The 13,081-nt window shown below is 39.6% G+C and overlaps 1 protein-coding gene and 1 non-coding gene across 2 annotated transcripts in view; one reads left to right on the top strand and one right to left on the bottom strand.

Moving 5' to 3' along the window:
• LIN28B (lin-28 homolog B) overlaps positions 1–13,081 on the top strand; it is a 141,188-nt gene that overhangs the window by 53,623 nt on the left and 74,484 nt on the right. The gene's annotated exons all lie outside the window — the stretch shown is intronic.
• Positions 4,612–4,687, bottom strand: TRNAA-AGC (transfer RNA alanine (anticodon AGC)). Its single transcript has one exon. It is a non-coding gene; the product is annotated as a tRNA-Ala (tRNA).

The following is a 13,081-nucleotide window of genomic DNA, read 5'->3' on the forward strand; positions in this document are numbered from 1 at the left end:
GAAGAGAGAGAAAGAAGAGGGGAAAGGGTGGAGAAGCAGATGGGTGCTTCTCCTGTGTGCCCTGGCCAGTAATTGAACCCAGGATTTACACATGCCGGGCCAATGCTCTACTGCTGAACCAACTGGCCAGGGCTCATTTTTTGGGTTTTTTTTTTTAAGATCTTATTTATTGATTTTAGAAAGTGGAGAGAGAGAGTATTGGGGAAGGAGCTGGAAGCATCAATTCCTAGTACAGTAGTTGCTTCTCATATGTGCCTTAACCAGGCAAACCCGGTGTTTCAAAACAGCGACCTCAGCATTCCAGGTCAATGCTGAATCCACTTCACCATCACAGGTCATGCGTACTGTTTTCAAACATCCTGTGTAAAGTACCTTTCAGGTCATTATGACATAACTCTAAGACTGCAGTATACAAAGTGGTTGTCACTAGCCTGTGTGACTATTTAAATTAAAAATGAAACGTTTGGTTCTTCAGTTGTATTAACAGTATTTCAAGTGTTCAGTAGCCACATGTGGCCAGTTAATAGCTTCCATCTTGGACATCACAAACACAGAACATTGCATCGCATTCTCTTGTTAAACACTCCTGTATCTTTTGAGGTCATTGGTGTTGTCTAAAACCATGGCTTTCAAAGTATAAGTTTATTGAGGAGAAACCATCCTGTTTTTTCAAATTGGGCAGAAGCTGTTCTTGTATTTTGACAGTATATGCTGACAACAGTATGTTTGCCCGTTAGATTTTTGAGGAAATTTTCATTCAGGTTAATCAGTAATAGAGATTTACTGTGTTAAACAGTAAAACACTCTAAAATTGGGCTTATGGGAAACAGTATTATGAAGGTACTGAAAAAGAACATTAATTTCGAAGACAGGAAACATTATCTTGTCCCTGCTTTGCCATTAACTAGTTATGACTTTAGGCATTTAATTTTCCAAAGTTAATTTCAATTTAATTTCTTCATCTCTAAATTGTAGGTTTAAAATAAAAAAAAACTTTAGATGTCTCTTGTCATAGTAATTTTGGGTACTTTTGTTCCCTTAGATACAACTTTTATGAAGACCTGCAGTTTTGAGTGGAAAAGGTAACCCAAAGAGACAGAGAAGGTGTTGATGAAGCTAAGAAAACCCTGCCTTTAATCACAATTTAAAAACAGACCTGTTAACTATAGAAACTACTAAACCACTGCCCAAGAATATGAGGACTCTGTTGGTCTAAAGTTGTAGCAGCTTATCATGAAAAAAAAAAACCCACGAACTTCATTAACATTGGGGTCACGCAGATCTGGGTGAAATAGCATGTCCTCAGATAACTAGTTGTGTAACCTTGAGTAAGTTACAGGGCTTAATAGCCTCCGTTTCCTATTGAAAGGATGAAGTGACTTGATATCATTTCTGGAGCTTGCAGTCATTTCAGAACGATACATTATAATAATAGCTAAGACTGTCTGTCATAGAGGTGTACCCAGGTATTATAAAAAGCAGAAAGGAAAGCTGCGGAACTGAGACTAGCCAATATAGAGAGGAAAGCAGTGGTTTTCCAGGCAGAGCGAGCTGCAGATGCAGACACTGATCTGTGAGGTTTCTACCTAAAGCATAGAGAAAAAGTGGAAGAGTATGGTAAGAGGTAAGCCAGGAAATACTAGCAAGGACTAGGAAGCATGGACTAAGTTTAAACAGTGTGCTAAACACTATGGGAACACATTGAAAACTTTTAATCTTATGTATATGACTGGGGGAGCATGAAGGTGCGGGGAGAGAAGGAGCACATCTGGACTTCAGCAGCAATGTGGAGAATGACTTGAAAGCAATGAGACCAGTAGGAAGCCTTTGTTCCAGTTTAAGTGAGAAATGATGTAGATTTGTAGTAGGAAAATGGAAGGAAGGGAGCAGATATTAACACGTGTTAAGGAAGTAAAATCAGTTATTAATTCAACTTGGTGACTACTTGACGTGGATTGAGGGAGATGGAAGTTTTTGCATCAGACAACGGTTGAGGGATGGTGACTTTTCACTGGGTTAAGGAATACATTAAGAAGCGACTGTTGAGGTAATAGTGTGCAGGTATAAGAGGCTACATTTTGAAACCAAACTGACTGGTTTAAAATCCTGGCTTTGCTGTTTATTAGCTTTGTGACCCTGGACATGTTAATTAATCTTTTTGTGCCTTAATTACCTTCATTCGCTTCATTCACGCATGAGTTAATATATACAAAATACTTAGAATAGTTCCTGTCAAATAAGTACTATATGTATTAATCATTAATAGTAGAGATATGAGTTAAGTTTTAGACATAATGAGGGAGAGTCCTGTTAGATAGATGAGGCTGGAGCATGGTAAAGACGTCTGAGCTGGAGATACTATGATGGGAGTTAATACATAAGCAGTAGTTGAAAGTAAGGGAATACAGAGATATCCCAGGGGAAGCAGCTATGGTGAGAAGAAGGCCAAGCAGGAACACAGGGAAGAAGGATAATTTAACAGTGTAACTGCAGGGGAGTGATCTGAGGCAAATGGAAGAAAATTAGGCCGTAGGGTTCCAGATTCCAAGGACAATGAGGGAGTGGTTAATATCAAATGCTGTAAAACTGACAAATATAATAAAGACTGAACAGTCCACTGGATCCGCACTTACCGGGTTACAGGGTGACGTTAATGAGAGCATTTCTGTAGTTTGGGCAGAGGCATTTGACAAGGACTGAGGAATAAGTGGATGAGGAAGCAGTGGAGGTGGTGACTAGATTTTTTTCTCTCTCTGACTTTGTATTTTAAGTTTAATTTTTATCAATGTAATACTTTAAAAAATCAAATATTTCTATACAGCTTAGAAGGAAAAAAGAACAATTTGGTACCTCCACTTTCTCCCCAACATATTTTGTGTGTGTGTAGGCTGGCTATACGGCTTTTTTTTTTTTTTTTTTTTTTTTTTTTTTAGAATTTATTCATTTTTAGAGAGAGGAAAAAGAAAAAGAGAAGGGGGGGATAAGTACGAAGCATCAATTCTTCCCATATGTGCCTTGACCAGGCAAGTTCGGGGTTTCGAACTGGTGACCTCAGCATTCCAGGTTGACGCTTTATCCCCTGCACCACCACAGGTCAGGCCTCAACATATTTTTAGTACAGGAAACAAAATTTAAATTATCTAACTATTTTTTCTGATATTTACCACCAGGTTTTATATGGCTATTTATTTTACTCCCCAGATAATATCTATATATGTCCCACAACAGAAGATAAAGACTTAGGCCTGACCAGGCGGTGGCACAGTGGATAAAGTGTCGGACTGGGACGCAGAGGACCCAGGTTCGAAACCCCAAAGTTGCCAGCTTGATTGTGGGCTCATCTGGTTTGAGGAAAGTTCACCAGCTTGAGCCCAAGGTCACTGGCTTGAGCAAGGGGTCACTCGGTCTGCTGAAACCCCCCACTCAAGGCACATATGAGAAAGCAATCAATGAACAACTAAGGTGCTGCAACAAAGAATTGATGCTTCTCATCTCACTCCCTTCTTGTCTGTCCCTCTCTCTGTCTCTGTCACAAAAAAAAAGAAGATAAAGACTCAGCTCTTTTATACTACTTTTTCCTCATTCTTCAAAAAAAAAAAAATAGCACAATTTTGACTGAGTAAATATTTAGTATATTTACTTTTTATTACAGCTGCAGGAATGTTCAAAGGGAATCGCAATATACTATGATTTCTTTTCCTTTAAAAAAAAAACAGAGTTAAATACCCTTTTTTCTTTTTAATTTTTTATGTATGTATTATTAGTATGTCTCCAAAAATCTTCCAACAGATCTAGAAAGCTACTCAATAGCTTTAAACATCTCACATCATTGGACAGTCCCCCACCCTGCCTTGGATCAGCCCTCTTAGGATTTACTACACTTGCTACAAATTAAACTTCTGTAGGGTCCTGCTGAGTAGCTATTGACCTATGCTTTTCTTTTCTCTTATTGTGGGAATTTCCTTTACTTCCTTATTACTTATTATTTCTGGATCTCATGTCTTCATCTTTCTTGGTTTTCTCCTATGTTTTGAAATTTGAAATTTTTACTTAAGTCTGTTGATTCTTTCTTTATTTATTCATTTTTAGAGAGGAGAGAGAGAGGGTGAGAGAGAGACAGAGGAGAGACAGAGAGAGAGAAGGAGGGAGGAGCTGGAAGCATCAACTCCCATATGTGCCTTGACCAGGCAAGCCCAGGGTTTCGAACCAGCGACCTCAGCATTTCCAGGTCTATGCTTTATCCACTGCGCCACCACAGGTCAGGCAGTTTTCTCCTATGTTTTTTTGTTTTGTTTTGTTTTGTTTTGTTTTCTGAAGCTGGAAACAGGGAGAGACAGTCAGACAGACTCCCGCATGCGCCCGACCAGGATCCACCTGGCACGCCCACCAGGGGGCGACTCTCTGCCCACCAGGGGGCGATGCTCTACCCATCCTGGGCATCGCCATGTTGCGACCAGAGCCACTCTAGCGCCTGAGGCAGAGGCCACAGAGCCATCCCCAGCGCCCGGGCCATCTTTGCTCCAATGGAGCCTTGGCTGCGGGAGGGGAAGAGAGAGACAGAGAGGAAGGTGCGGTGGAGGGGTGGAGAAGCAAATGGGCACTTCTCCTGTGTGCCCTGGCCGGGAATCGAACCCGGGTCCTCCGCACGCTAGGCGGACGCTCTACCGCTGAGCCAACCGGCCAGGGCCTCTCCTATGTTTTGATGGAACACATCCTTAAACTGCTTCCTAAGAACAAATATTGAGGAGGTAAAGTTTTTAAGACTCTTTATATCTAGTAATTTGAGTAGGTATAAAAGTGATATGGAAATACTTTTCCCTCACTTTTTTATTTTTTGTGTGACAGAGGCAGATAGACAGAGAGAGGGACAGACAAGAAGGGAGAGAGATGAGAAGCATCAATTCTTTATTGCGACACCTTAGTTGTTTGTTGATTGCTTTCTGATATGTGCCTTGATGAGGGTGGGAGCTATAGCAGAGTGAGTGACCTCTTGCTCAAGCCAGCGACCGTGGGGTCATGTCTATGATCCTGAACTCAGTCTGGTGAGCCCACACTCAAGCTGGAGACCTTGGGGTTTTGAACCTGGGTCCTCTGCGTCCCAGTCTGATGCCCTATCCATTGTGCCACCTCCTGGTCAGGCCCTCAGACTTTTCAATATACTTCTTTTAGTGTCTATAGTTGCTGTTGCGAATTCAGATTCCATTCTGTTTCTTATTTTTTTTTATAAAACCCCACCCTTTTATTTTCTTTCTTCTAGGAAGCTTTTAGATCCTCTCCCAACCCTCCAACCCCAACCCAGGTTGTGATATGCGGGGTTTTTAATCATTTTTTTTTATGACTTGGTCCTTTTAATGTGAAAACACATATTTTTCTATACCTGGAACTATTCTCAATAAAATCCTCTTCTTCCTTAGTTCTTGCTTTCTGCTACTTCTATGCATAGATGTTGTATTTTATTTTAAGCTTTTCACTCAGTTTTATAATGCCTCTTATGACTTGCAGTTTTTCTAATCATATATTCAATTTCCAAGAACTCTTTTGTTTTCAGGAATATCCTGATTTGTTTTATGGATGCAATGTAATTTTCTCTGTTAATTGTAAGTTTTAAAGATTTCTTGTCCCAACATTGTCTTGTTTCCTCCAGGCTTTTTTTTTTTTTTTTTACAGGAAGGAGGGAGGGAGGGAGAAGAAAGAGGGGCAGAGAAAAGGAAGGAGAAGAATGGGAAGCATCAACTCATAGGAGTTACTTCTCATAATGTACCTTGATCAAGCAAGTCATGGGTTTCGAACTGGAGACCTCAGCATTCCAGGTCGACACTTTATCCACTGGACCACTATAAGTCAGGCATCTCCAGGCTTTTGTTTGTTTGCTTGTGTTGTTTTCTTTCATGTTGAAATATCTGGTGATCCTTGGCTGTTCGTTAAGAGTGACCAGGCCACTTTTTTATTTGACAGTTTTATAAATGCTTTGACACCACATGCACGAATTGCCATCCAATATAATTTTCTTCCCTCTCACTTACCAACCTGTAATGCCAAATATAGGCCACAAGTCACATTCTAGATTCTTATTTCTGTGCCACTCATGACAGTCTAGATTATGTTTTGCTAACAACCTCAAATTTTCAGTGGCCACACAATGAAAATTCTGTCCCTCTCATACTACATGTACAGTGTGGTCTGCAAGGCCATATACTCTTGACCCTCACTTCAAGACTCAATCTAACAGAGCCTCCATTATGAAACATTCCCCTGTGAGTGTTGAGGCAGGAAAAGATAACAAGGCAGATTGTGCACTTGCTCTTAAAGCTACTTCTCCAAAGTATCGAAGTCACTTCTGATCACATTTTATTGGCCAAAGCAAGTCATGTGGTCATGCCTAATTTAAAAGACAGTAGTGAAGTGCAGCTTAACCATTTTCCCTGAAAAAGAGGGTAACCAAAGTATATGCAACAGCCATAATGGCTACCACAATGGCATTCAACTTATGCATGTTTTCGAAGTTTTGCTCTTGCTGTCTTAACAAATTTTACGATATATGTGTCTTCCAAGAGTGAGATATCTAAGGTCCCTTCCAGCTTCATCTTTTGGGGCTATGTGATTTTATTTATTTATTGACAGAGACAGAGAGAGAGAGGGGGACAGATAGGGACAGACAGACAGAAAGGGAGAGAGATGAGAAGCATCAATTCTTCGTTGTGGCACCTTGGCTGTTCATTGATTGCTTTCTCATATGTGCCTTGACCAGGGGGCTACAGCAGAGCAAATGACCCCCTTCTTTAGCCAGTAATCTCTGGGTTTCGAACCTGGGTTCTCTGCGTCCGAATCCAAACTTCTAGCCACTTTGCCACTGCCTGGTCAGGCTGGGGCTATGTGATTTAAGAGCTGCCACTGAACCCTGACAAGTTGTTGAAAATTAAGTGTTCAATAAATGTAGCGAAAATAAAGACATTAATATTCTATAAAATTTGGGAGCTATTTTCCTCAATAGCAGTTTCTTAAAGAAAAGAAAAGGTACAGATTCAGAAGATTGAAAGAAGTGTAGGACATTTTTTATTCTTTGTTCAATTACTGACAATATTTAACAATTGCTTGTATCCTTAAATTATAAATGTCCAATTTTTAGATCTTACACGACCAGATTCCTCTGCTGACTTAAGTGTTCTTTTATGGTTGAAAATAAACATGTATATTTTAAAATGCCTTTTTAATCATGTTATTCTATGCTGCAGTCTAAAAAATAGTCAGGACCTTTCTGTCAGATAAAATTTTATTTCTATGTATAAAATTTTAATTCAAAGTTTTATGTTCAAACTTTGTTTTTATTTTATTGCTGACATTATCTTGTAAGCCTAATACAATTGTAATACCACATTGCTAAGTTAGTAAGCTTTTCCTTTGTCAATGACTGTTTTCACCTAATACTCAATTTTGTAGGTTATTTTAAATGATATAATTTTGTTTTTCAAACCACTAAGTCAGTTTACACTAAAAATAAGTGAACAGGCTTATTTTCATTCTATATTTGAAAATGACATTGTCTCTTGACAGCAACCATTTAAACATTTTGTTAAATTTTATTATTTGTAACATATATGTTTGGACAATTTTTATTTTCCATGAGGTGTAAGTACCTTAACATCAAATAAGGTCATAATACTTGGTTGCTTTTGAATGATGATTTTATACAAAATTTTGGGGCACTGTTTGTGTAGTGGAAACAATTAAGGAATTTGTGATTGTTAGTATAATGTAACTTGTTTCTACCTTGAGTCTAAACACTTGACATATTTTTTTTACGTTCTGCTTTTAATCAAGAAATAGAAAACTCTTTCTAGCTTTTAAAGGTACTTTTGCCCTGGCTGGTAGCACTGTGGATAGAGCATCATCCTGGAGCATCGAGGTCGCTGGTTCAATCCCAAGGGCACTGGTTCAAACTCTGGTTAGAGTACATATCAGAAACAATCGGTGGCCCAACTAAGTAGAACAATGAGTTGATGTCTCTCTCTCTCTCTCTCTTTCTCTTTCTTTCTTTCTCTCTCTCTTTCTGCTTCTCTTCTTCTCTCTCAAGGTAGTTATTTTCATTTTATACACTGATATTCAGGTAAGAAGAACTCTCAAAGTATTATAACAAACTGTGTTATGTATTCACTTGTCAATAAACAAGTGACAATTAGGAGTCTTGTCATTTTTATTTATATCACTTGTGCTCCAGTAGTAACTACACTCTTTTGATTTGAGGGGAAGTGGCCATCAATAAGCCAGAAGCTTTAATGAAATCAATAAGGAGCTGTATTTAGTATTAAAAATCAAAAGCCCAAGTTTTGTTTGTTTTTTTACAGGGACAGAGAGAGAGAGAGAGTCAGAGAGAGGGATAGATAGGGACAGACAGGAATGGAGAGAGATGAGAAGCATCAATCATCAGTTTTTCGTTGCAACACCTTAGTTGTTCATTGATTGCTTTCTCATATGTGCCTTGACTGCTTTCTCATATGTGCCTTGACCGTGGGCCTTCAGCAGACTGAGTAACCCCTTGCTCAAGCCAGCAACCCTGAGTCTAAGCTGGTGAGCTTTTGCTCAAACCAGATGAGCCCACGCTCAAGCTGGTGACCTCGGGGTCCTTCCGCATCCCAGTCCGATGCTCTATCCATTGCGCCACCGCCTGGTCAGGCAAAAAGCCCAAGTTTTGATACATGCACTGAAAGACACTAATAGAAACTATTATGAAATCTGCACATACACACACAAAATGTGCAAACCTAGTGGTACTATCTAATATACTAGAGATTTCCACTGACTTAAGTTAGAGTTTAAGTATGTTAGAGTTTAGGATACATGAAAAATGTATTTAGAAATTCAAATACCATATTTTTCGTGCCATAAGATGCACTTGACCATAAGATGCACCTAGGGTTTTAAGGAAGAAAATAAGAAAAAAAATATTCTGAACTAAGTGGTGTGTTAAAATATTTAATAAGGCCCTGGCCAGATAGCTCTGTTCGTTTGAGCATCAGCCTGAAGCACAGAGGTTGCCAGTTTGATTCCCCAGTCAGGGCACATACAAATCAATGTTCCTGTTTCTCTCTCTCTCTCTCTCTCTCTCCCCTCTCCTCTCTGGCTAATATAAATAAAAATTAAAAAAAATATTTAATAAAATATACCACAATAATATTTCAACAGTGTAAACTCAACAGCAGTATTAACAACCATTAGCACTGTTATTAACAAATGAGAAGAGACTTTAATGTTCAAATACTCTTCAAGTTGTCCGGGAACCCCAGGAACTCATCATCGCTAGTGTCAGAATTTAAGAAGCTCAGTTGCTCACAATCACTGGTACCACTTTCTTCACTATTTTCATATATGATACCATTTTCGGTGCTATCTAAGGCATTCCTAATACCACATTTTTTGAATGACCGTACCACGGTTTCATTCTTCACTGACTGCCATGATGTTTTCACTCATTCACAAACTTTAGTGATAGTGGGTCTCTTCATTCGTCCAGTTAATGTCAGATCATGATTACCAGCAGCCATCCATTTGTTTCACTCTTCCTGCATAAAGACTTTAAATGGTTTTGTTGATGGAAATGTTGAAAGGTTGCAATTGGCTGGTAAGACCCCCAGGAATTACAGCTAGATGAGTCTTCACTTCTTTAAAGTTGTGTGTGTGTGTGTGTGTGTGTGTGTGTGTGAGAGAGAGAGAGAGAGAGAGAAAGAGAGAAAGAGTGCTAATATATGCTCTAAACTGGTCAAGCATTACTAGGGTAGATTTTTTCAGAAGCCCTCTAACATCCTTGGCTCTTCCCATGTCTGCTAGCTAGTCAGCCAATGAAATGCTATGAGGCTGGCAACAAGTGATATCAGCACTTCACACAGAGCTCCAGCAGCTGCAGTGCAGCCCTCCACTGCTGCAGCAAGCCTCTCATGCCTGCCCTTGATGATGCCAGATGAATGTGCCCACACAACATTGCTCGCCTTCCCTCCTGTGCTGCATGCAACTGTGGAGACCAGAACCAGGAGATCGCTCAGCAGATGCGGGTTCCACACGCCGCTGTGGAGAGTATGACTATGCTCCCGCAGGTGCTTATTCTACATATGTTTACCGGTGCAGCGCCCCGCAGCAGCTTAAAAAATTGAACATTTGCTCCATAAGGCGCACGAGCATTTTCCCCTCCACTTTTGGGGGGAAAAAGTAGGTCTTATGGAGCGAAAAACATGATACATTATTTTAGAATCACTGAAACATTTCTCTAACTCCAGAGTTTTAAAAATAGTACAGTCTAAAATCACTCTTTCAAAGGATTTCAGATGGAAGTGAGCAAGGGAGGTTGTGGAAAGTTGAGGCGTTGTTTGTTTCTTTGCTGGAATAAAGCAAAAAGATAAGTTTGGAATTTTTGTCATTACTTATGCAGCTTGAGAAGTTTCTAATTATTTCCTGAGCTCTAATCAGGGGAGGTGGAGGAGAGTATGGGGGGGGGGAATAGATGGTAATAGAGGTAGAATTGACTTGGGGTGGTGAGCACACAAAACAATATACAGATGGTGTATTCTAGAATTGTATACCTGAAATCTGTATAATCTTATTAACCAATGTCATCCCCAATAAATTCAATAATTTTTTTTAAATAAAGGAAAAGTGGACACACTTCTCATTGATTCATCTTTCCTGCTAGCTATCCCCATCAATGATCACTGAAGCTAGAATCAATATCATATACTGTTCTCAAAGCCAAATCAGCTCCATGCAGAGAGCAGAAGCTGCCCTGGAAGAAAGGATAAAGTGTAACTCCTCTCAGAAAAGTGCTGTAAAAGAAAGCAGGATCTCTGTATCTTTGTTTTCTTCATTTTCATGACCTAAGCTTCCATGATGTGTTCTCGGAATCAGCTTCCTGCTGCCATTGAAGTTCAGGCATCAGCCAAAGAGTTGAGAGTAGACAGTCTGAAGATAATGCTGCAAATTCACTACATAGTCCTTATGTTCATTTATACATGTATTAGTTTCAGTTGTACAAAACATAGGGATTAGACATTTATATTATAGATCAAATGAGTACTGATCACCTCACCTGACACCATTCTTACTTTTTTAAGTTGGCAATTTCTATTATTTAACTCCTTTCATCTTGTCACATCCCCCAAACCTAGTCCCGTCTGGTAACCATCATTGTTGTCTTCGTATCTGTGTGTTTTTTTTCTGTTTTGTTTGTTCATTTATTTATTTTTAGATTCCACATATAAGTGCAAGTACACGGTATTTGTCTTTCTCTGTCCTACATGTTTCTCTTTGTATAGTACCCTCGAGGTACATCCATGTTGTAGCAAATGGCAAGATATTTCTTCTTTATGGCCAAGTAATAGCCCATTGCACTACTTCTTATTCACACATCTCTCTCCCCCCTCAATCCCCCCCCTTCTCTCCTTTTTGAATTATACAAGTGACATACAATGTCATTCTTGGTCACTAGAAGATATGGTTTTCTAAAATTTGCTACAAATGTTCGATACAGTGTCATATACATACTGGTATTGCTAAATACTTTATAATATATTAAGGACAATAATTTCAATATTAAATTATTACTTTTTAAAAATTTAAATTTAAGCATACCAAAATATCTCTCACCCTTAAAATATCTGTCAAAAATATATTTTTCCAGCGGTAGAGCGTCGGCCTAGCGTGCGGAGGACCCGGGTTCGATTCCCGGCCAGGGCACACAGGAGAAGCGCCCATTTGCTTCTCCACCCCTCCGCCGCGCTTTCCTCTCTGTCTCTCTCTTCCCCTCCCGCAGCCAAGGCTCCATTGGAGCAAAGATGGCCCGGGCGCTGGGGATGGCTCTGTGGCCTTGCCTCAGGTGCTAGAGTGGCTCTGGTCGCAATATGGCGACGCCCAGGATGGGCAGAGCATCGCCCCCTGGTGGGCAGAGCGTCGCCCCTGGTGGGCGTGCCGGGTGGATCCCGGTCGGGCGCATGCGAGAGTCTGTCTGACTGTCTCTCCCTGTTTCCAGCTTCAGAAAAATGGAAAAAAAAAAAAATATATATATATATATATATATATATATATATATATATTTTTCACCTACCTGTGGTGGCACAGTGGATAAAACGTCAGTCTGGAATGCTGAGGTTGCTGGTTCGAAACCCTGGGCTTGCTTAGTCAAGGCACATATGGGAGTTGATGCTTCCTGCTCCCCTCTCTCTCTCTCTCTCCCTCCCCCTTTTTCTCTCTCCCTTCTCTAAAATGAATTTTAAAAAATAAAATTTTTTCTTTTTATGATAGAGACAGAGAGGGACAGATAAGAAGGGAGAGAGGTGAGAATCATCAAGTCTTCATTGCTTCTCTTTAGTTGTTTATTGATTGCTTTCTCATTTGTCAGAGGCCTACAGTGGAGCAAGTGACCCCTTTCTCAAGCCAGAGACCTTTGGGCTCAAGCCAAAGACCATAGGGTCATGTCTGTGATTCCACACTCAAGCCTGATGAGCCCACTCTCAAGCTGGTGACCTTAGGTTTTGAACCTGTTCTCTGCGTCCTGGTCCAACACTTTATCCACTGTGCCACCATCTGGTCAGGCTTAAATCTTTAGAAATATATATATATTTCCCCCCATTATTTTAAAGTGAAAATTTTGAAAGAAGTTGAAGAGAATTTTAACATATACCATTATATTCAACACCTAGATTGTATAATTAACATTTCCCTACACTTGTTTTTTCACATAACTCTATATCTGTTACCTCTCTATGGATCCATTAATCTATCTTTTGATGCATTTCAGAAGTTCAGATGTCAATACAGCCTCCCCTAAATCTTTTGGCATGCATATCATTAATTAGAATTTAATATCTTTTAAAAGTAAAATTGATACACAATGAAATGTAAAAATTGTTAAAGTATGTTATTCAATAACTGACAAGTGTCTACACTTTTTTTTAAGCAAGAGAAAGGGACAGACATGGACAGACAGGAAGGAGAAAGATGAAAAGCATCAACTTGTTGCCGCACTTTAGTTCATTAATTGCATTTCTCTTTCTTTTTTTTTTTAATTTCTATTTAGTGAGAGTTTAGGGAGGCTGAGACA

The sequence above is a fragment of the Saccopteryx bilineata genome, chromosome 12 (genome assembly GCF_036850765.1).
Source record: "Saccopteryx bilineata isolate mSacBil1 chromosome 12, mSacBil1_pri_phased_curated, whole genome shotgun sequence".
In the NCBI taxonomy this organism is placed as follows: Eukaryota; Metazoa; Chordata; class Mammalia; order Chiroptera; family Emballonuridae; genus Saccopteryx; species Saccopteryx bilineata.